Here is a 26,370-nt window from a genome sequence, read left to right on the forward strand (position 1 = left end):
AGCAATACTGCAGTAGCTAGGAATTCTGCATTTAGGGCTGCAAAATATCATCAAAGAAGGTAAGTATCAGGAAGAACTCTAGTGGGTGGTCATGTGTCTGTAGCCACCAAAAACTGTAAACTCCAAGAAGACCAGGGACCGTGACACTCTTGTAAATTGTTGTATTCTTATATCCTAGTACCTGAAACATCACAGGCAATAAAAAGATATTTGTTGAATGTATGCAAGTGGATAGATGGATGAATGGATGGATAGATGAAGAAATCGATGGAAGGAGAGGGTAAATGAAGGAAAGGGAGAGAGAGAATTATGCAAAAAAAAAAAAAAAGGATGGAAGGAGGAACAGAGGGAGAAAGAGAGAGGGGGAGGGAAGAACAGAGGGAGAAATGTTATAAATCTCTCCATTTCATAAAACATGTGGCAAATGTCACTGGGATTGATTACCTTTTTATTGTAAAATGTGTTTTGCAGAAGGAAGTGTTTTATAATTGGATTTGCCCTGTACTCTGTCCTAATTTTCAGATGAAATAGAACTGCTTTTTGCTCAGTAGCTAGGACATTCTCTCCCCTTTAGCTGTTTAAGATTCAGTACACAATGCAACTTGAGCCCCCAGGCATCTCCCCTCCCTGTTCCTGTCAGACAGAATACCTCTGTATTGCCTACATTTCCTTACTGATAAGGTATTTGATTGGCTGACTTTGCATTCCAACTTGATTTTTCATTGGCAGCTGGCCGTTTCCAGGGAACACTCAACAGCGTAGGATTAGGGGACAGCTTGTCTTTCCTCTTCTTGTAAATTCTTGCTTAATGGTTTCCAATAGCATTTTGCCTCATAATTATTCTGTTACTTTTTCTTGAATGCAGTTTTCTGCAATTGAATTCAAATGGTTTGCTTTTTCAATTGACAAATTATAGCAGATAAGAGCCACCAATTACTGCATGAACAATTAAGATGCTAGAAGGATTTACCCAACTGCAGTCTTGTTATGGCTGATTTGGAATTTTATTGACTCAGTTTGTATACTGCCATAATGGAACCACCTCCACTGCGTGTTTGAGAAGTCAAGATTCACCTGTGTCTGGTGGCTTTCTCTCTCATCATTAGTAAAAGCTAAGGTCACTTGTGCATGTCATAGGATTCTATAAAAAAATTGCAAGGATTAGCTGAGCAGTGGAGGTCTCTCAGTCAGAAGACAGAATTGCCAGACCTGACCTTGGGTTCTCAGCTTCCACACATGGAAAATGTACACAAGGATTCCCAGCAACGAGGGTATATGAGGATTGAATGGGATGGTGCATTTGGGGAAAGCACCCATGAGGCAGGGGGAGTTGAATCTGAATCTGAGTCACTTTATTTGGTCCTTTTCACTCTGGAATTGTCCACAAAAAGCCATACTTTGTTAAGATAACCATCAGAAAAGGAAAATGTAAACTAAGCATCTGTTAATTAAATCATTGATTTGTCAAACACCACCCAGTCTTACAGTGATTATTTTTAAAAACACAAAAATGTTCAGAAAAGCCAACATTTGCATCAGAGAATGGAGGGGAGGTGTTAGAACTTGAACCTTGAGCTCCAGGGCAAAGTACAAGTGTGAATGTGTGAGTGTGTCTGCACTTGGCACCAGTGCCATGAGCTGGCACCGCTGAGACTTAGTCACTACATCAATCAAATATCCTGTTCAGTGCAGTTGTGTATGCCTTAAAGGAATTACTAACTTAAAAAAATTTGAGGGGCACTTGGGTGGGTCAGTTGGTTGAATGTCCAACTCTTGATTTTGGCTCAGGTCATGATCCCTGGGCTGTGGGATCCAGCCTCACATTGGGCTCTGCACTGTGTGTGGAGCCTGCTTAAAATTCTCTCTCTCTCCCTCTGCCCCTCTCTCCAACTTGTGTTCTCTCTCTCTAAAATAAATAAAATAAAATAAAACCTATTTTTTATACTTGAAATCTAATGAAAGCACTTAGTAAAACTACATGGAAACAATTGCTTTTATTTGGAAAGTATTTCAGCATCTTCAGTGACTCCTCTGCTCATTTATCAGAGAGCCTCAGGCTTGTCACTATGAAAATCAATCACCTCTGTACTAAAGATGTTGTCATCATGGTCATCAATAAGCATACATTAGTTATCAACTGGGTTTATGAGGCTTCTGATAGCAACATGTACTTGTATTACATGTTGATGGGAGAAGGGGATTTTTAAAATTTATGATAATAGAACACCAAATAACATAATACTACAAATGACTTTGGAGTATCTTATGGTGTCATAGGTGATACCTTAAATATTTTCTCATGTATCCATCACACTGATACAATTGATTTATGATCAACCAAGATATTCCAAGCACTCCAGGAGTGGAGTGGAGTTCGGTAGAAGTTGTGCCAGGATAGAATGTACAATTTACTCAATCTTCCATCTGACACACTGAACATTTATTGTGGGCCTACTCAATGCCAAGCACAATTGATTCAACCATGAGCAAAGACAGATGTGTTCCTTGCCCCCAAAGAGGCTTCAAGATAGTGAAGGAGAAGCAGGAAGCTCATGAGACATTATCACACTGGTTTGTTGGATGACATCCAAACAACCAATGGGACTTGGGAAAATGAGTTATGGAGGCATCTGACTTGGCTTAATTGTTCACAACTGAGTTAAGATACTACTAATACTACTGATAAGACCTAACTACCTGGAAGGGAAGTTTTGGTCCAGAAAGAACTGCAGGCTAGGGAGAGAACACAATCATGAGGCCAGTGTGGCTGGAGCTCAGAAGAAGAAAAAGTGATGAACAGGAGGCCAAGGAGAAATGCCCAAGATGCAATGGCAGGAAAGGGGACAAAATCAGATCTGCCTTTAAAGGCCCTCTGACAATCCTTGAAGAAGATAGACTAAGGAAAGAAAGAGTTGGGGCTAGAGCACTCCACAGACTATCAACACAAAGGCAGGAATTCAACTAAGGTTTTAGAGCACATGAAGATGCTAGCTGACTGGAGAATGTCCAAGCTTTCATAAAGCCAGCTTAAGGACAAAAGAATATATGGCAAAAAGAAGCAATGGCAACATGATCCTTTGAAGCCCAACTTAAGAGGTAGGTTGTGCATGTCAACAACTGGGCCACAATGGTCTCTCTCCAAGCACCAGGGAAAGGTGTTCTCCCACTCCCAATCTCCAAGAGCAAGACAATCTGACATGAATCCATATAATCCAATTCTGCATCAGTGCCCCTCCTTCATTATCTAAGATGCAAACCCATGACTAGAGGCCAAGGATGATGGATGAGAAGAACTGCAGTACAGCATTAGATTTCTCAACTATATTCTCAAAGGGATAGGGACACCAATGGCTGCATCTTTTTAAAGAGGAAGTTGATTATATGTGGTGCATCTGTAGAATTCAAAGGACAGAAAATAATTTAGAGAACACAGTAATCGGTTCCTGTAGGACAAAACCAAATCCATGAAGGATGAAGTATATGTATCAGTACACTAGCTTTGTAGAGGTACAGAAAGCTTAGTAAACCACTTCAAGTTAATGTCGTTCTCAAGGTGGAAGAAATGGATCCCATTCTCCCAGCCTCCTCACTATCTTCCTTTGCAACCTCACTTTAAAAGATAGCCATGATTGGGGTACCAGGTGACTCAATCATTGAGTATCTCACTTCAGCTCAGCTCATGATCACATAGTTCATGAGATAGCATCCCACAACAAGTGAGCTTGAGCCCCACTTTGGGTGAGCTCAAGTCCCACTTCAGGTAAAAACTTGAGCCCCACTCTGGGTGAGCCCTGCTTCCTTCTTTCTCTCTCCCTTTCTCTCTCTGTCTCCCTCTACTCCTCCTGGGATTCTCTCTCTCTCTCTCTCTGTCCTTTGCTCACTTGTGCCCTCTCTCTCACTGTCTCTCAGGAAAAACAAAAACAAAAACAAAAACAGCCGTGATTCCAAATTCTGGAGCTGGCACAGATCTATGGGCATCCAAAGTGGCTCGAACAGGAATGTCTGGTTTTCATTTCTTCCTTGAAATGACAGCCCACGTACCCTCAGACAGGTTGAATGCCATCAGGACATTGCACAGAAAGTGACATTTCTAAAGACAGTTGTGGGATCAAATCAGTAAAACTTCTGTAAATCAAAAACTATTTTATTTTATCTAGGCTGATAATAAATTCTCTTTGACTTGGGCTGTCAAAATGGCAGCAGAGATCATACACAGAACTTCTGGTATTTCTAAAGCTCAAGATCTATGAGAATCACAAAACCAAAGAAATGGCAAGGAAACAATTGTACACTGGCTCTGATACCCAGGCCATCCTCAAACTAAATTAAATACCTCATGCAGTCATTATTGTTTCAAGGAAGTGTAAAATGCTCAGAGAACTTAAAACTTCCTTTGAATGATGTCCAGGTACAAACTTGCTCAAAGGAAACTCTTGTTCATATGAAAAACTGAGTCAATCATCTTTATTTCAAATCCATATTTATTTCAATTATGGCAGAAACATTCCAATAATCTTTTGCTGGAGTTGAGTAAGTCAACTCACTATAGATCTTACTATGATTTTCTGAAACTGCTCTTCAAAATTTGATCACCATAAAATGGTTTACATGCTATAGTGACCTAGTTTTGAAATAGTACAATGCCATCATAATGTCAGTTGTTTATATAGCAATCATTTAATGAAAATGACTGAATCATCTGTTTTTGTACCCCTGAATTGTACTTCACAATGATTAACTGGCATACCCCACTCCATACCTTCATTTCCTTAGTTGAAAGTAGTCTGAAGCCCTTACCCCACAGCCCAGGCAGCTGGACATAAGGCTTCCATGGCTTTAAGAGAACTAGGTCAGCCAGCTCAAGACATAAGGATTTCAAATTTCTGGCTTTTAAGTTTTAGAAATAATAAGAAACCCCAAAGGCATACGGAAACAGAAAAGTTTTAGAAATATACTTGCAGAAGATCTTATAAGCTGGAAAAATAGAAAATATTTGGGAAGAAACAAGAGAGCTGAGTAGGGGTTAGCTGTGGAAGGGTTCTTCTACACCAAGACACCTACAGTTCTACCAACACCAGTATCACAGTGTAAGCCTGTAGAGTTTTTCAGCTCCTCTAAGAGTGTGGGAAAATGATAAGTGTTTTCCTGAATTACCTGGAGGAACTCAAGTATAGGGTTGAGGGCCAAGGTCCTGGAAGGCCTTCCAGCCAAGACCAGGAGACACTGCCCAGAGAGTGGCCTTGACCGTGTCCTACAGAAGATGCATTCCATGAATACTCAGGAGGAGTTGGAAGAGTTCTCATGGTGGAAGTACTCATGACAGCACCCAAAGCAGACACCATGTGGAAAAGAGCCTCACCCCTGACCAGCAAGCCACAGGAAGCCACCACCAATTAAATTTATCCTCCAAAGAAGAAAGGGAAAGGAAATCTTGAAAACCCAAAATTGATATACTCCTTTTTTTGAAGGGGGTTCATAAAATAAAATGAGGACTTGAAATAGGGATTAGGCTGAACCATAGTAAAATAACCCACATGTTTCTTTTCACACCCAAGTTTGTAACACAAAACCTTATGCCCACCACCAGAGACTCTATGGCAAGTAAGCAAGCTCTGCAGATGGCTTGGGATAATAAAGACTTATTGCACAGTCATTATTCGTTGTGAGATTTCTATATTAACATAACCAAATATGAAAGAGATAACAGGGAAGAAAGGCTGGAGAGATTATAACATGATTCTTGATTTACTATAGCTGCATTCCAAATCTTACTGGCAGACAAAAAATACATATGCCACTGTTTATTGCGGTAAAACCAAATAAAAGTTACTGTACCCTACTTTTACTAAACAAGTAACATGTAAATTGTATTTTTTGTTGTTTTTTAAGCAATTTTCAGAGAATGATTAAGGTTAACAGGAATTCAGGTCAGTGTGCCACAACTTTGGTGTTCCAGCTAGCCAGGAGGACCGGATGTGCTTTGCAAATTACTTAAACACATTAAGTGCAGGATAGCTGGTGGGACAAGAGAGGTTAATGTCTTCTCTATTTTAAAAATATCTATCTATCTATCTATCTATCTATCTATCTATCTATCTATCTATCATCTACCTATCTATTCATTTATTTAAGCTTTATGGCCAATGTGGAGCTTGAACTCATGACCCAGAGTTCAAGAGTCACATGCTCTACCAACTGAAGCAGCCAGACACCCAATTGTCTTCTAATTCCTCACACCCGTAACCCATGAATGCTGTAGAAGACAGCTATTCTGAAACTGGATTTACCTGGTACTAGTTACTAATAATCCTAGAAATCCCAAAAGTTAATGGCACTACCACTTTTGCAGCCTATGCTGAGATCAAATACATACACCTTAAATAAACAGATTAAAAAACGATAAAAATTTATTACATGCTATTTGCATTTTATATGGTTCTAATGTCTACACTGTTCACTACCATGGTCACTCATGAATGTGACTACCTGAAACTGAGATGTGCTATAAGTGTAAAATGAGTTAGTATTTTTAAAAAGCCCAAAATAGGGGCGCCTGGGTGGCTTAGTCGGTTAAGCATCCGACTTTCGCTTGGGTCATGATCTCACGGTTCGTGGGTTCGAGCCCCGCGTCGGGCTCTGTGCTGACTGCCAGCTCAGAGCCTGGAGCCTGTTTCAGTCTGTGACTCCCTCTCTCTCTGACCCTCCCCTGCTCACGCTGTCTCTTTCTCTCTCTCCTAGAAATAAATAAAACTTAAAAAAAAAAATTAAAAAGCCCAAAATATCTCATGAATAGCATTTTATATTTATTACATGCTGAAGTAATATTTTGGATATAGTGAGTTAAGTTAAATATATTAACTAAAGTTACCTGTTTTGGGTGGGTTTTGTTTTTACATTTTCTAATCGGGCACTAGAAAATTTTATATTACATCTGTGACTTGCCTTATATTTCTATTTGATATTGCTGCTCTGTATGACCCATCTTTTTAGAAAAATATAAAAGGAAAATTATTCCATATACATTATTAATATCTGTGAGTTCTGTGATATCAGGAAAAGAAATGTGCATACCACTAAATTGAAAACAGTTGGCAATTGCTCATGGATGAAGTCAACATATTTTAATGTCAACTGTGTGCCAAATACTGCTGATATTTCATATACATAATCTCAAGCTTCCCATATCAAACAAGAGTCACTGTTCAGAGAAGTGAAACCATTAGGAAATATGCATGTATAAAAATTAAATAAAGGGATTATTCTAGAGATTGATCTTATGCAACTATGAGAATTGGTTAAATAATCTCTGAAAGGCTTGTGTCCTCTCATCTAAATCTTTAATTTAAAGTTTTCCAAACAGATAGTTGGGAAAAGAAGATGCTTGTAAACAGAAGAAAGTTAAGAATGGAATAAAGGCAGTCTCTTCAGCAAATGGTAATGGGGAAACTGGACAGTGACATGCAGAAAAATGAACCTGGACCACTTTCTTACACCATACATTAAAATAAACTCAAAATGGATCAAAGACCTAAATGTAAGACAAGAAGCCATCAAAATCATAGATGAGAAAAGAGGCAAAAATCTCTTTGACCTTGGCCACAACAACTTCTTACTCAACACATCTCCAGAGGCAAGAGAAACAAAAGCAAAAATGAACTATTGGGACCTCATCAAAATAAAAAGCCCCTGCACACAGAGAAGGAAACAATCAGCAAAACTAAAAGGCAATGGACGGAATAAGAGAAGATATTTGCAAAAGACATATCAGATAAAGGGTTAGTATCCAAAATCTATGAAGACCTTATCAAACTCAACACCTAAAAACCAAATAATCCAATGAAGAAATGGGCAAAAGACATGAATAAACACTTCTCCAAAGAAGACATCCAGATAGCTAATGGACACATGAAAAAATGCTCAACATAACTCATCATCAGGGAAATACAAATCAAAACCACAATGAAATACCACCTCACGCCTGTCAGAATGGCTAACATTAACAACTCAGGCAACAACAGATGTTGGGGAGGATGCAGAGAAAGAGGATCTCTTTGAACTGCTGAGGGGAATGCAAACTGGTGCAGCCCCTCTGGAATACAGTATGGAGGTTCCTCAAAAAATTAAAAATAGAACTACCCTATGACCCAGGAATTGTACTACTAGGTATTTACTCAAGGGATACAGGTATGCTATTTGAAAGGGGCACATGTGCCCCAATGTTTATAGCAGCACTATCAACAATAGCCAAAGTATAGAAAGAGCCTAAATGTCCATTAACAGATGAATGGATAAAGAAGATGTAGTGAGGACATTAAGATACAAAACAGATGAACATAAGGGAAGCGAAGCAAAAATAATATAAAAACAGAGAGGGGTACAAAGCACGTGAGACTCTTAAATATAACGAACAAACAGGGTTACTGGAGGGGTTGAGGGAGGGTGATGGGATAAATGAATAAGGTGCATTAAGCAATCTACTCCTGAAATCACTGTTGCACTATATATGCTAACTTGGTTGTAAATTAAATATAAATAAATTATTTTTAAAAAGAGTAAAAGAATAAGCACAAACTGGAACTCAAAGGCATAAGCTGTATCTGATAAAAATGTACTAGACCCATGCCAGCAGTGGTGTGCTGGAGCCCTTTCATTCTAGCTCACAAAAGTCTATTGTGCATATCTCTTCCCAACTGCACACTCAGTCATACCACATTGATAGCTTGAAATTATCCAAGAAGAGAGTATTTATACCGTGAAAACTGGGAAACACAGCAAATCAGAGTTTTTGGTTTTGTTTGTTCAGGAAAGTTGATTTTAAAACACTCCTTAATACATCTTTGTGCATCAGTCTCTCACTGCTTCCAATTTTCATGACATAGGTGATGTAGGAGAAGCTGACATTCTTCACCGTGTAGCTAAACATCTATCTGACCCAGGAGTTGCATGGAAAATCAGCTACAGGGTTGGCTGCTGCTGCAAACCAACAAGGAAGCTAGAAGGTAAATGACATTGTGTGCCCCAACCTTCCAAGGATAATAGCTTGGAAGTATAATAGTTTGTACATATATACATAACTACTGTATCAGTTCTGTCCTCCAAATCTATGCAAAATGTTCCTTGAGGCCCACTCCAACTGGAAACATGAAGAGAATTTTGGGCAACATAGCCAAGCTTAGCCAAGTTGACACATTAGAAATTCACTAAAGTTTACTACTATCTGATATAAGGAATATTATACCCAATTTAAAGATGAGGGTGTCAAGACCCAGCAGACTTAAATTACATTTCTCCTGTGCCTCTGGTGAGGCAGAATTTGGACAGCTCTGTGTGATTCTAATTTCCTATTTTTCCCATCACCACACTTTGGGCTCCAAAATAAGGATTTCCTTTATAAAGATATAAACCTTCCACAAGGACTTTCCATTTGGAGGAGGGAAAGTCATCTCATTGAACAATTACTCCATGTCTGTCCTTGTGCTAAGTGTTTCAGATTCAAGATCAACTCATTGAATTCTCATAAATCCCAGGAGATGAGAAAATGTTATCTATAGGTGAAGAAAAATTAGGTGCCGGGAATTTATCAAACCTTTGGAAGTCTTTTTATTTTTAATAGTTTATTGTCAAGTTGGTTTCCATATAACATCCAGTGCTCATCCCCACAAATGCCCTCCTCCGTGGAGGGCACTTGTGGGAGTCTTATAAGGAGGTAGCGGAATACACAAAAAGCAGAATGACAGATAGTGTTAGGAAACTTCCTAGTCCCAGCCAAATGACCAAAAGGAAAAATAATTGAAGTGTGATGTGATATTGGAATACTACATGGCAATGAGAATGAAATCTTGCCATGTGTAGCAACATGGATGGACCTTGAGGGTGTTATGCTGAGCGAAATAAGTCAGGCAGAGAAGGACAAATATCACATGTTTGCATGTATAGGAGGATTAGGAGGAACTTAACTGAGGAACAAGGGGGAGAAGAAGGGGGGCAGTGGTGGGGGAAAGGGAGAGAGGCAAACCATGAGAGACTCTTGAATGCTGACAAAAACTGAGGACTGATGGATGTGGGGGGGAGGTGGGAGGGGCATGGAGGAGGGCCCTTGTGGGGATGAGCACTGGGTGTTATGTGGAAACTAATGTGACAATAAACTATTTGTAAAATAAAATAAAATAAAACTGCAATGAAGTGTGATGTGATATAGTAACTAAAAATGCTTTAAACCTGTCACAACAATTAGAGACAGATAAAGATATATTTCCTCTAATACAACATAAAACAACACATTTCTCCTAAAGAAAAGAAATTAAAACTTACCCATATCCAAGGAATCAGAGTCCCTTCTGACCCTACCTCATGGTAGGAGTGGGTTTTAAACAACTGTTTGCTTGAAACGTGGTGGACATGGGGATAGGATTGTCCATGTCTGCCAATTCTCCTCCCACAAAAACCAAGTCTGCTCATGAAGACCCAGCAAGTTCCTCCCCTCTGCAGACTCCCCTATTTCTTTCCACTTGAGGCCATTTATAATTCCATCACCGAGGGAGGCAGAGGGCAGAGATGTGAAGTGAGTTGGAGGTGGTTACAAGAACAAGGAAGTGGCCTAGTAGCCTGCATGGAGCATTTTGATTCCAAAGATAGGGCAATAATTAATACTTTCTTAAAATTTATCACTCATAGAATCAATCACAAATGCCTGTGTTTAGGGGGAAAGAGGGACAGACATGTGAAGCAAAAACGTGGTACAACCATAGAGTCATCTTATGATTATGGGCATGTGTTTCAGGCATGTCCTTAACTTTGCCTTGGTTCAGCCTTCCAGTATTATTTTTCTAGCTTCTACTGATAGTCCATATAATTAAACTTTGTTGGTTCAGAAGGATAAAATATTAGAAAGCAGTATTAACAGCTCTAATGGTCCAGAGGAAAGACAGTTCTAAAAATGGGCAGTTCTGTTTCCTAGGAATATGAACACATTTTCTCTCAATTTTCTAACATACATTTATTATGAAAATATTATTTATTTATGAAGGATATTTTATTATTTTCTTTGCAAATATTTTGTGAGAAATAATTGGTTTTGCCTATTTATTTGATAAATATACATATACACATCATATATATATGTTTATATATATATATATATATATACAAAATACTTCTTATTAAGAATATAGTATGTGTCCACACTATGATACTTTTTAAGTAACACAGAAAGGATAAAACTTCTTCTCTGAAAGGGGCCTCTGCTTTTATAAAAATTATATTGCACTCAATTATTTTTATAAATATTAGTAGTAATATTGGGTACCCACATACATGGCATGAATACTTAAAAGAAATTTCCGCCTGACCAATATTTGCTTGCAGAACAGCAAAAGAACACATCTGTTAATAGTAACTCAAAAAATGAAATGAGCCCTTTCAGAGAGATGAGCCCTTCAATCACTGCTCAGACACAATGGCATTTAAGAAGCTTGTTTTATTCCATGGTCAATATTTAGCAGGATTACCGAGTTGTAGCAATAAAGAAAGAATTCGTTTTTCAAATAAATGTGTAATATCCTAGTAACTGGAATTCTACACCCCCCTGCTGGATTTTCTGGTTTATAAGATTATTTATAACAATGAAAAAGAAAAACCTATATGTTAATGTAGAGTGGAAATGTGTCGGTTTATCAGATAGTCATCTGCTCTCCTCCAATTCAAGCTGCAATAAATGAACATAATGATTCATTGTGGAAACTAGCATTTTGAAGGCAGTATACCTAAATTTGCAATATCTGAAGGCATTTTTGCCCTGAGGATATGTACTTCTATGATATTTAGAAAATGAATATTTTGAAGCAAGGTAGAAACTGTTGAAATAAATATGAAAAAAATCTTTTTTCTGTGAGTTTATTTCAAACCTTACATACCTCATAAGTTAACCTGACTTCCTTCTCCTGGGACCTTCCTAAATTAAACTAATCTGGTAGAAACCCAATTGGTGTACTATTCAGTTCTGGCACTAATCACCCAGAGTAAGCACAGACCCCACATGTTAAAGGGGATGGTGCCCAACAAGACTGCCCTTACTTCAGAGGTCAAGAACACTTTAGGTGTTCCCAGGCCACCCATGCTTCTGGCTGCCTGGCTATAAATTTTGGAGTTACTTTTGTCCCCTCAGGTTTCATAATTTGATAGAACAATTCACAAAATTCAGGAAAATGCTATATTCATGATTATACATTTTATTCATAAAGGATTCAAGAGGACAAGCCAAATGAAGGATGCATGAGACAAGATTGAGGAGGGATGCAGAGCTCCCATGCCTTCTAATTAAATCAGCCCATGTCACTCTCCCATCACATCAGTGTGTTCACCAACCAGGAAACCCTAATGAGCCTTGTGCTCAGGGTTTTTATTGGAGATTCATTACAGAGATATGATTGGTTGGCCACTTTACTGAACTAAGCCCCACCTCCATTCATTTCCTTGGAGGTTAGGTTGGCTAAAAGTTCCAATCTTCTAATTATGTGAACAGGTTTCCTGGTGACCAAGCCCCTAATCCTGAAGTTACCTAGAAGCCAACCCTAACTTTCTTCATCACTAACATAATGACAGTGAAAGCATGGCAGTCCAATGGGCTCATAATTAACAAAGACTCTTCTATGACTTGAGAAATCCTTAGGGTTTTAGAAGACTTGTGCCAGAAACTAGGACAAAATTAGTTCTTTATTATGCAACAAGTAAAAACAGATTCAGTGTTATTTCCCTTCCCTTTTTTTTCTTTCTTCCTCTTTTCTTTCTTTACTAGTCATCTTTTCCCTTTATACAAAGAGCTTTAAATAACACTGATGTTGCTTATGCTAGATCATTAAGTGGAAAAATTAATACAAAAATTGTATATGTAGTAATAGACATTTCAGCTGCGTGTGTATGTATTTCAGTTTTTTTTTTTTTACAAATAGTTTATTGTCACATTAGTTTCCACATAACACCCAGTGCTCATCCCCACAAGTGCCCTCCTCCATGCCCATACCCCCTTCCCCCCCACATCCATCAGTCCTCAGTTTTTGTCAGCATTCAAGAGTCTCTCATGGTTTGCCTCTCTCCCTTTCCCCCACCATTTCCCCTCTTCTTCTACCCCTTGTTCCTCCGTTAAGTTCCTCCTAATCCTCCTATACGTGCAAACGTATGATATTTGTCCTTCTCTGCCTGACTTATTTCGCTCAGCATAACACCCTCAAGGTCCATCCATGTTGCTACACATGGCCAGATTTCATTGTTTCTCATTGCCATGTAGTATTCCATGGTATAGATAAACCACATCTTCTTGATCCATTCGTCCGTTGATGGACACTTAGGCTCTTTCCATGTTTTAGTTATTGTGGAGAGTGCTGCTATGAACATTGGGGTACATGTGCTCCTATGCATCGGCATTTCTGTATCCCTTGGGTAAATTCCTAGCAGTGCTATTGCTGGGTCATAGGGGAGTTCTATTGTTAGTTTCCTGAGGAACCTCCACACTGTTTTCCAGAGGGGCTGTACCAGTTTACATTCCCACCAACAGTGTAGGAGGGTGCCCGTTTCTCCACATCCTTGCCAGCATCTTGAGTTCTCTGATTTGCTCATTTTAGCCACTCTGACTGGCGTGAGGTGGTATCTCAGTGTGGTTTTTATTTGTATTTCCCTGATGAGGAGGGATGCTGAGCATCGTTTCATGTGTCTGTTGGCCATCTGGATGTCCTCTTTGGAGAAGTGTCTGTTCATATCTTCTGCCCATTTCTTCACTGGGTTGTTTGTTTTTCGGGTGTGGAGTTTGGTTATTGAGATATAACTGAAAAATATTATATTAGTTTCATATATACAACATAATGATTCGAAATATGTATACATTGTAAGATAATTACCTAATAAGTGTAGTTAACACCCATCACTACATACAGTTACAAATTATTTTTCTTGTGATAACTTTCAAGATCTATTCTCTTAGCAACTTTTAAATATGCAATACAGTGTTATTAAATATGATTATTATGCTGTATATTACATGCTTAGGATTTATTTATTTTATAACTAGAAGTCATTTTATAACTGACCACCTTCATCCATTTTACCAACCCCCACCCTTGTCAGCTGTTTTTAAATTCAAGAGAGAGAGGAGGCAATATGCCAAAATTTTAAATGGAGGGATTCAGGGAAATTTTCTCTTTTTATATTTCTAAACTTTTGTTCTTTCTAAAATTTGCAAGGACAAGCATGTGAGACTCTTATAAAGAGAAAGTTAAAAACAACAAAAAAGAAAATGTAAGGTCTGGGCATTCAAATGGGACAATGCTGTGCAGAAGTCAGGATTCAGATCTACACTCTTTGAACACACAGGAGGCTGAGCTGTCTCTAGAGAAGCTGGGTCACTACATGACCTCTTCAAAGGGTAGCCCACCAACCTTTAATCCATTTCCCCATAAGCTCTAAAATCATCAAAAAGCTCTGCTTCCCAGTAATTTCCACTTTAATGTCCTATAAAATCTACCTTATTATTTGGTTCCATATATGACTTCTTGCATATGCCAAGTCAGCCAATGCCATCACTCATCAATTTTTCAGGCTCATAGTTTCAGATTCCTCTTTTTCATCTTTTCTCATACCTAGTCTAAGACACTGAGTGGTCGGGTACCATCAATTCTGTGGCATTTCTTTTCTGTGTGTCTTCTCCTCTCATGCCTGTTCACACTAATGCAGACCTTGTTTTCCTTCACCAAAACAATCAGAACTCCTGATGGCTTGACTCTACAATCCAGCTTCTGCTCCTACAATGGCTGACCACCCATCTTTAATCTGAGCTCTGATTGAGAAAACCCTTACTAAGAAAACTGATGTTACTTTGCTAAATAAACAAAACTAACTTAGGTCCAAAGGTAACCTTCACTTTTGTATTAATGTCTGTTATCTCCATTTCCTGGCTGATGCATCCCATATTGAAGAATTGTCTCTTTTCTTCTAACAGAGTTCTGTTTTCCAGGTCCATTGTTTCTATCATTCATTCTCTTTGCAACCTAATAACATCAAACCCAACTCATGTTGTTACATTTTAATTTTTATTTTAAATGTACATTATTTTATTTGAGGAAAATGTAGAAAATATAAACAGGACTAAAAATTTCCATAACCCCATTATTTAGAAGTAACCACTGGTAATATTTTGATGTATTCTTTTCATATTATTATTGAAAATATAATTTTTAAGATTTATGTAGTATTCTCCTTATGAAAAGAGTTTAAATTACATATATTTCCTCTAGTGGTGGATACACAATTGCTTCTAGTTTTAGTTTTTATAAATATTTTACATGAACACAATTTTTCATAATCGCCTACTACTTTTTTAAAGTTTATTATTTTTAATTTAATTTTATATTTTATTTATTTATTATTTTTTAAGTTTACTTAAGTTTATTTATTTTGAGAGAAAGAGCAATCAGAGGAGGGGAAGAGACAGAGGAAAAGAGAGAATCCCAAGCAGGCTCCCCACTGACAGCACAGAACCCATTGTGGGGCTCCATCTCAGGAACCGCGAGATCCTGACTTGAGTCAAAATCAAGAATCCAAAGCTTAACCAATTGAGCCACTAAGGCACTCCCATGGCTACTCCTTTTAAATAGATTCCTAGAAGTAGAAATCCTGTGCAAAGCTTCTGAAGTACCTCAAGGCTTGTAAAACATGGGGGCCCCTGGGTAGCTCAGTTAGTTAAGCAACCAACTCTTGAATACGTCCTGATGGTACATGATCTCATGGTTTCTGGATTTGAACCCTCCACAGACTCCAGCATCATGCCCCATGTTGGGCTCTGCCCTGACAGTACAGAGTCTCCTTGGGATTATCTCTGCCTCTTCCCTGCACAAGGGTGCTCACACACTCTTTCTTTCTCTCTCAAAATAAACAAATAAAGTTTTTAAAAACAAACTTGGAAAACATGATGCAATGTTGTTTTTCAGAGAGTTTTATACAGAGGATTATCATTTTTTCCTAATCATTGCCAAGTTATTAAGCCAAAAAGTGCTATTTCATTTAATTTTGCATTTAGTTATCAATGAGGTTGAATCTTTTGCATTAAGTCTTGTCATTTTTACTTCTTATGTTCAGAAACTTAGTCAATTTCATATTATAATGTGTATTAATTTTTAAGAACTCATTGTATAACAGGATTCAGCAAGTTAAAGCTCATGTGCCAAATTCAGCCACCTGCCTATTTTTGTACATTCCACAAGCTTAAGAATGTTTTTTACACTGTTAAATACTTGAAATTTTTCCAAAAACTAGAAGAATATCTTATGACATGTGAAAATCTAATGAAATTTCAATATCAGTATTCATAAAACATGTTTATTGGAACACAGCCACGATTATTCATTTACATATTGTCTATGGCTGCTTTTGTGTTAGGATAGTAGAGAAATTGAGAGAGATCCTCTGTCTTCAAAGCCTATGTATGTTATTCTTTACAGAACACTTTGCCGGCCGCTGGTATATATGGAAGAGGAAAAGTATGTAAGCATTTCCACACTATGTTCTTATCATACAGTAGTACATCTTTTTTCATACAGTAAAATAGGTTTTTTTTTCTTTCTTTAAAACTTTCTCCAGTGTTTCCAGGTTTTTAAAAAAAATTTTTAACATTTATTTATTTTTGAGAGTGAAATGGAGTGTGAGCAGAGCAGAGGCAGACATAGAATCTGAAAAAGACTCCAGGCTCTGAGCTGTCAGCACAGAGCCTGATGCGAGGCTTGAACCCACAAACTGTCCATGAACTGAGATCCCATGAACTGAGATCCCATGAACTGGGATCATGAACTGAGCCGAAGTCGGACACTTAACCAACTGAGCCACCCAGGCGCCCCCAGTGTTTGAAAGGCACCTTTTAATTCAATAATTGGTTAATTAGGCAATACTGCTTTCTATGCTTTTAATATGATGTGATTTTTTATTTTTTAAAAATTTTTAACTTTTTTTTTTTTTTGAGAGACAAAGTGCTAGCAGGGGAGACTCAGAATCTGAAGCAGGGTCCAGGCTCTGAGCTGTCAGCACAGAGCCTGATGCAGGGCTCAAACGCATGAACCATGAGATCATGACCTGAGCCAAAATCAAGAGTCAGACCCTTAACTGACTGCCACTCAGGTGTCCCTAAATATTAAAATTCTTTAGTTAAAAATTTCTTTAACACTTCATCAATTTGGTTGCAGCCAAAAAAGCCTACCAAAGACAAATATTTTGAAAATCTTTTACAAAAATATATTGTACAAGGCATTATCTTGTATCTTTAAAAATAATGAAACATTCAAAATATTTCCACCCCAACTCCCAAATTTAGTTTTATATAAGAAATATCTGTATGTATAGGCACTAGTTCCAATTCTAAGAAGAGTGAAAAAATGCTACTTTATGTAGGTTTTATATATTTGAGAGCTGTTGTGAAATATACATAAAACTCTTCATAAAATCAATCAGTGCTTTTATCTTTTTCTGAAAATACATTTATAGTATACCAAAACTGTCTTAATCCAATAAAATTTTTATTTTCATTTTTGCTCCAAATAGTCCATTCGGTCAATATTATTTGTTTATTTTAAATTCTTCTCATAATGGTTTCTGAACCTCTCAGAACTTAATGTGGGAGTCAGGACTGTATATTCTATTCCATTGATTTATTCATTCATTTCTGAGCCATTAAGATATTGCTTTATATAGGCCTAAATTTTGGAGTGTATATATGATTTCTTTAATTAAATTTTTTTGTATACAATGAACTTATTCTTCTAATTTCAGAATTTCCTCCCTCTGAAAAGCCTTTGTAGCTCTTTTTGTTGCTTTTTCAGCTCATCATTTGTTCATTCAAACACTTACGGAATGAGCAATAGGGAGTATGGAGCTGGAGACAAGAGTGTCAAGAGAACATAGTTCCTGCACCAAAGGAACTTACAGTTTAATAAGGAATACGGACACATACTTAAATTAGAGGGTAACCAACTCATAATATGGAAATATAAGCAGATACTACGTGTGAATAGCATTCATGAAGGCAAGGGGAGACGAAGGAGATGTTTCTTAGGCAGGAGGATTGTAATTATTGGTTCTATGGTGTACCAAGAAACTGCTAGAATTTTATGTTACCACTGTGTTACCATAGTTCAAGGCAATTCAATGGGAAAAAGAGATTTTTTCTTTTTTACAAATAGTGCTAAAACATTTGAATGTACACATGAGAAAAGGAACTTAAGGTGAGTTATAGGTTTAAATAAAAAATAAAAATAAAAACTCTTTTTTTTTTAGTTTATTTGTTTTAAGCAAGAGAATAAAGCATGAGTAGGGAAGGGCAAAGAGAGAGGGATAGAGTGAGGATCCCAAGCAGGCTCTGTGCTGTTATGCTGTCAGCACAGAGCCCAATGTAAGGCTCTATCCCAAAAACCATGGCATCATGGCCTGAGCAGAAGTCAAAAGCTGGAGCTTATGACTGAGCCACCCAGGCATCCTAAAAACTATAAAGTCTTAAGGGAAACAGAGTATCTGCATAACCTTGGGGAAGATTTCTAAAACAGAACAAAAATGCACTAAACATTTAAATAAATGATAAATTGAATGTTAGTACAATTTAAAATTTCTGTTCATCCAAAAACACCATTTAAAAAATTAAAAGGCAAGCCATATACTGGGAGAAAATATTTGCAATACATATAGTTGACAGTGAAAAATATAAACTATTATATCAATAAAAAAACTACAAAATTTGTAAATACAAAAAAATATTTAATCAGAAACTCATATATATATCCAGAAACACAAGCAGGGAGCATAATATTTTTAGTCATCAGGAATCGTATGAAATATTCAGATACACTAGAATGGATAAAATCAAAAAGAGTTACAATATCAAGTGTATTAAGATTGGAACAAGTGAAATTCTCAAACATGGTTAATGATACAGTGAGTTTAGAAAAGAATAGTTTTTAATGTAATTAAACATATACTTACCCTATGACCTGGCAGCTCCATTCTTAGGTATTTACCCAAGATAAATATATGAATATGTTCACAAAAAGATTGAACAAAAATATTCATAACAGATTGATAAGACTCTATCAAAATTACACAGAAACCAATCCAAAGGGGCTCCTATTGATGAAATATTAAATAATTTAAACATCAAAAGAATGAAGACTATAATCAACTAAAATTCAGCAAATATATAAAAATTCTGGAGTCCAAAATGACGCTAAAAGTAAAAGGAAGAAAAAATTCTCCAGACATCTTTGTAGGAGTGTGTATAACCCAATATTCAGAAAACCAATATATAAAGGAAAAGAACTGAGCATTTTATCTTACCTTGTTATGCTATTCAGGGCAACCAAACTATTAATATCACATGATTTTCTTTATGAAGGATGTCCAACTAATAAAGGCCAAGAAAATGGTAGAAATATGTATATATACAATTATATATATAATTATTTATATTTACATAAAATAATTACATATAATTGATCAGCCAAATAAAAATTGTGGGAAATTTCACAGGCAAATGACACATGTTTAACAAATAAATAGCATGGGAGGAAATTAAGGGAAAATTATATAAATTTTTTAAAAATTGTGTTGGTTCAACTCATCCAAAAAGCAAGAGATTTATTTGGTTAAAATGCCTACAAAGAGAATAAAATTGAGAAAAAGAGGAAATGGGGAGAGTCTTCAGATTACAATGCATCCTTCTGAAGGGAAAAGTAAGAAAGGAGAGTTGAGTATGAAGAGTCACAACTGCAACACACTTATAAGAAAGCTTATGGGAGATCTTGAACCAAAGTTGGCTATCAAAAAAGTTCTTTGCCTATATGAATGAGGGTACATTCATATCCCAACTATATCCCATAATAGACTAGGAAGAACCCATGGGTATCATTATCTCAGTTCAAATGAACAGGAGAATTCAAAATGTAGCAGCTTGGATTGAAAGTCCATTGTGATCCCCAGAGCCAATGTCAATGGCATATTTTCATAGCCACCACAAAAATCAAGTGATGTATCTGGATGTATTTTTTTTTAATGTTTTATTTATTTCTAGGAGAGAGAGAGAGAGACAGCGTGAGCAGGGGAGGGTCAGAGAGAGAGGGAACCACAGACTCCGAAATAGGCTCCAGGCTCTGAGCTTGCAGTCAGCACAGAGCCCGACGCGGGGCCCGAACCCATGAACCGCGAGATCATGACCTAAGCGAAAGTCGGACGCTTAACCGACTAAGCCACCCAGGCGCCCCTTTTTTTTTTTTTTTAATGTAGTGGATGTATTAATCAAATGCATTTTATGTACTTTATTTGGATGTAAATAAACTAACTTTGTTTTTAAAAGTTATTTTGAGACAAATGGAAATATGCTAATATAGATTGGATGTTATATATTATATTTTTAATTTTGAAGGTATTATAATGACTTAAAAAACATCTTTCTCTATTAGAGATGAAATCATAATAGACTGGTGTTTGAACTCTGAGATTTACCTTAAAATACACTAGGAAATAAAAAAGGAGGAAGGAGTTTTACCAAATAAGATTCACAAAATGTTGATAGTTCCTGAAGATGGGTGAATGATTCATGTGAATTTATTACATTATTCTCCCTTTTGATATATTTAATACCTCCTATTAAGTAGCTTTAAATTTTTAATAAAATTGTTATAGGAGTTGTTCAAACAAATATTGGGAGCCAAAGTAAAAATATTCCTGAAAAGAACCACAAATATTTCTGATAGTAACAGTGATAAATCTGATCCACTTAAAAAGTAATATGACATGAGGGAATTGTGTTGTATGCAGGGAGAGGGTCCTGTATACTTTTGTTTTTCATATTAAACAAACCTACAAATCATCAGGTGTCCAATACAATTAAAACCTGTGAGTTGCTGAGTATATAAGAATATAAATTTGCTATTATTAGCAATAGCTATATTACTAGAAAAATGGATATGAGTTGGCAGAAAAATTGAGGAATTTCAGATAGATCAATAGAGATTAAACAACCCAAAGAACAGAACAAAAAGAATGAAGAAAATGAACGAATCCCCAAATTTGAGACACTATAAAGTACATTAACATAAGTTCAGTGGAGTAATAGAAGAAGACAGAAAGAAGCAGGAAAAGGTATTTAAAGAAATAACAGGTGAAACATTCCCAAATTTGATTTTTAAAAATTTAATCTACATATCCAAGAAGATCAACAAACTCCAACTTTGATAACTTCAACAAGATCCAAACACAGACATACCACAGTAAAAATGCTAAAGACAAAGAGAAAATATTTAGGGCAGCAGGAAAAAAATGACTTGTCTCATACAAAGGAACCTCAATAAGATTAACAGCTGACTTCTCATCAGAATGATGTAAGTCAGAAGGTAGTAGGGTGACATATCCAAAGTCCTTAAAGAAAAGTGCTGTCAATCAAGAATCTTATATCCAGTAAAGCTGTCTTAAGAAAATGAAGAGAAATGATAAATTTCCTTATGAATAAAAACTGATAATTTATTGTTAGCAGACACACCTTTTAAGAAATACTAAAGGAAATGCTTTAGACTGAATGCAAATGACCTCAGAACACAGACTTAGAGTTATGACCCAGCAATATTTGTATGTGTGTATGTATACATATATATATGAAATATGAGATAAATAAAGATATCTATGGATATACAGAAAATGATATAGTTATATAGAGAAATATATCTATATTAGTTATAAATAATATGTATGCTAGTATATATAGCTGTTTCTATATGTTTATATATAAGTTAATACAGATAATACAGAAATGTATTATCTAGCAGTGCTTGAAGCTAGAAGCCCCAAATCAAGATATTGACAGGATTGATTCAATCTGGGAGTTCTGAAGATGAATCTGTTCCATGCCACTTTCCTAGCATCTGGTGGTTGACAGCAATCTGACATTCCTTGATTTGTATCTACATTACTTCATTCTCTGCTTCCATCTTCACATGGCATTATACTCTCCTATGTCTCAATGTCTCTCTTTATTCCCATAGCCATCTTAGAGGACACCAATCATTGAATTTAGGACTCACCCTAATCTAGTATGATCTCATCTTCACAAATTACATTTGCAAACAAATTGCTTCCAAATAGGATCACATTCTCAGGTTCTGGATAGATATAAATTTTGCAGGAAAGTATTCAACCCAAGATAGTGCATAAACAGAGAAATAAAAACATATTTGTATACAATATTTTGCACATAAGCGTTCATAACATTATTATTATTCATAAAAGACAAAAAAAGTGAAAACAACTCAAATGTCTATACATTCATGAACAGGTAAAAATTGTAGTATAGCTAGACAATGAATACAATTCAGCAGTAAAAAGAATAAAGTATTGATACATGCTGCCAAATGAATGAACCTCAAATACATTATGCTAAATGAAAGAAGATAAATGCAAAAAGCACATATTGTATGATTCCATTTATATGAAATGTCCAAAATAGGCATAAGATAAAGCAAAAAAAAAAAAAATAGACTAGTGCTTTCCAGATGCTGGCAGTGGGGAGCTTGTAAGAACTGACTGTACTGAACATGGTGTTCCTTTATGATGTGATGAAGGTGTTCAAAAATTCATCGTGAAGATGGTTACACAATTCTGAATATACTAAAAACCATAGGATGGTATATTTTAAACAGGTGAATTATATCTCAATAAATCTGTTACAAAAATATATACAGGTGACAGAGACTGCAGGCGATTTCAGAATGCTCTCATGTATTCTCTTATGATAGGATTGTGGCCGAGTGTTTGGTCATCCAGCTAAGAGCACATTCCCCAACCCAAGCCCCTGCAGCCAAAGATTACCAGAAGTTAACTTTTTGCTGATGTAATGTGAGTGGTAGTGATCCTGTGCACTTCATAGATTATTCTTAAAACTCTATAGCATCCTCATCCATACTTTGTCCCATTCTCAAGTGCTGGAATCAAACAAACAAACAAACAAAAAGTTCTAGATGTCATGAAAGCAAGAGAGAAGCAACCTTGCTCCTTGAATGGCCACACAGAACCAAGAGCTTATATATATATATTCCTGGTTTTTTTAGATGATAAAATATAAACATCTGTGTGCTTAAGGCATTAAATCAATATTGGTTTTTTTCTTTACAGCAATTTTTCTTTGTCTCTGACTAACACAATACCATCTCCAGATGTTTGATTGCTGTTCTTGTCATGATCTGCTGTAGAGATGGGGACTAGCAAAAGAGACAATCATGAAGTTCTCTATAGATCATCATATTAATTCCTCAAAGCGTACTTAATTAGAAGTCTTAGTTGATGACACCTGGAGTCAACATTGCTTACTTTGAAAATAGAAAGTGATACGGTACAGAAAAAGGGAAAGCTGTGATCAAAGGAAACGAATTTCACTATGTTATTAAGGATAACACAGATAATTATAGAGAGTTCAAAATAGAGAAGAAAAGTCTGAAAAACAAAGAGAAGGATAGACCAATAATGTTTTAGAACATTATCATCATCAATCCCATATTACTAATATGTGACAAGATTTTTTGGAGGGGAGGGACAAAAAATCTTAATTTGTCAAGGCTAAATTTTGAACACTTGGAGTATTCCCATAAGAAAGAAAGAAAGCACTCCACATGCATAGTTCCCTCCTATTACAAGCAGAATCTTAAGATGGCTCCCAAGACCTTTGTTCCCTGGTCATACTCGTGAGATTTTAGTGCTATATTGCAAAAAAAAGATTATGGAGATGGGGTGGTAATATAATTATATAAACCCTTTAAAAGGAGAATTTTCTTAAGCTGGCAATGGAAGAGGTCAGAAAGTGTCAAAGCATGAGAAGGACTTGATATGCTATTGCAGGTTTAAAGATGCAGGAAGCCACATGAGAAGGAATTAGGGAAGTCTTGAAAATCTCAGAGAGGCCTGAGCTGAAAGCCAGCAAGGAAAGTCATAAGAAAAAGAAGTCTGACAATAAATTGAATGAGCTAGAAATAGGATTCTTTCCCAAAGCCTCCAGATAAGAAAACATTGTTAACAATAATTTTATTTGGCCTTTGAGATTCTATGCAGAGAACTCAGCCAAACTTACCCAGACTTCTAGTCTACACACCTGTGAGATAAAAGTCTGTGTTGTTTTAAGTCATTAAGTTTGTGGCAACTGGTTGTGCAGTTTCTCAATTATGGAGGTAGATGCAGATTCCTAAAGGTGAAATGGTCAAAGGAGGGCAGGCTGAACTAAACCCAGCAAGCAAAAGCTGGAATTCAGATTTAATAAGGGAGAGGTATGAGCCTGGTAATGGGGAAACTGTTGGGCTGGTCTCCATTAGGCAGATGGCTTGGTGACGTCAAAGACCTAAAGGGTTATGGTAATCCCAGGAATTGATTTCCACAAAGATCTTACTTGTGTATGGGAGACCACACTGTCCAGTCCACCAGCTCAGCATTCTGCTTTATAGATAGTTCTGATTGACCACAACCAAACAATATCCAGAGAATGAGAAGAAGTTCCTCAATGGGGTAAATAAAAAATAGATAGGTATCAGGATCCCAGCAAAACAGCCTGGGGGAAGAAAGTGGTATTTATGTGATGGGATGGAGATGTTAGATAATACTACAGTGGTAATCATTTTGTAACATGTAAATATATCAAACCAACCTATTATACATCTTTAACTTATACAATATCATATATCAGTTATATCTTAATAAAGCTGGGGGTAAAAAGAATATACGAGGACATTTTAGGGCCATCCTATGTATTTAGAAAGCTATGGAGTTTTGCAAGGTGTTTTATATCCAGTTGTTCTGGTGAATAATGTTAAGAATTCTTAAAAGTTGACAATTGATTATTTTACAATTTTAATTAGTTAGATAATCTTACAGTTTGAACATTATTTTGTACCTTTTCATTTCAATATTTTAAGTTAGTGAATGATTATGACAGACAGGATGATTGTGAATTCTAAGAGGGGTACAGTGAAGAGGCCTGAGTGGCCTCCGACTTCAACTCAGGTCATGATCTCACAGTCTCACAGTTCATAAGTTTGAGCCCCGCATCAGGCTCTGTGCTGACAGCTCAGAGCCTGAAGCCTGCTTCAGATTCTGTGTCTTCCTTTCTCTCTGCCCCTCCCCTGTTAGCACTCTGTCTCTCTCTGTCTCTGTCTCTCTGTCTCTGTCTCTCTCTCTCAAAAGTAAATAAACATTAAAAAAATTAAGAGGTGTACCACACACGTATCTCCTTTCACTTATTCATTTACTAAGTATATATTTATTTAATACTTATTATGTATCAACAATATCATAAAACAAGGAAAACATGGTTTCTAAATTCATGAACCCTATATTCTGGTGGGCAGTCAGAATATAAAAGTAAATAGAAATACATACAAAATAGTAATAGTAAAATTTGAGGAAAAAAAGTATGAGAAGAGGACAGAGTTCTTTTAAAGGTGATAAGTAGACAACCTGTAAATATCTCGGGCACCAGGACTGAGCCACAGTGCTTGGGAGGGAAGGATGGAAGTAATCAGGTTGAGAAGAGAGACTAAGAAAGGATGGAGCTCTCTGGTATCTTATAATAATACCAAGTCAGCCATGCAGGACTAAACCCAAATCCCATTGACTTAGGAACAAAGATGGTATCAATATCCGTTTATGCTCAGAATCAATTTAAACGTTGGAAGTAGAACACACAAAATCACCAACTTTGATATTAAGGAACTGTTAAAGGATTCCAAGAGTGTCTAGAAAGTACTCATGTTGTATAGAAGGATCAAATAATTTCTATCCAATATTAAACAGTTCAGACTAGTGGTGGAAAGTGTAGTAGGTGTTGGAGTTGAGGAATGGTGTCTGTGATGATGGGCAACTTCCTTTGATGATATCAAATTTAATTTCATAGATTGTAAAACCGAGGTACAAATTCCTATCTCATCATAAAAGTAATATGTATGAGGAAGTTTTCTAAGCCATCAGGAGAGAGAAACTGGTGTATAATCCAAAGTGTTAACCATCGCCACCACCACTACAACTATCATCATCATCACCATCACAACTACCACCATAATCATCACCATTGTCATAACCTTCATCACCATTGTAACAAAATTGGTCTAATAAGTGAGCATCTGATTTGGCTTCAAATGAGAATAATCAGATTACAGTAGGCAGGTCATAGCACTTAATCTTCCTATTTGAGAATATTTTCGTACCAGTCAAGGCAAGAAATCATCTATTTTTATTAGATCCCATAAACTAATATTTGTTAAATATGCACCTGGCTGGTGACAACAAAGTGGAAGAATATAGCAATGATCATACACTTGCCTG

The sequence above is a fragment of the Hyaena hyaena genome, unplaced genomic scaffold, assembly GCF_003009895.1.
Source record: "Hyaena hyaena isolate Hyena2069 unplaced genomic scaffold, ASM300989v1 scaffold_1873, whole genome shotgun sequence".
Classification (NCBI taxonomy): Eukaryota; Metazoa; Chordata; class Mammalia; order Carnivora; family Hyaenidae; genus Hyaena; species Hyaena hyaena.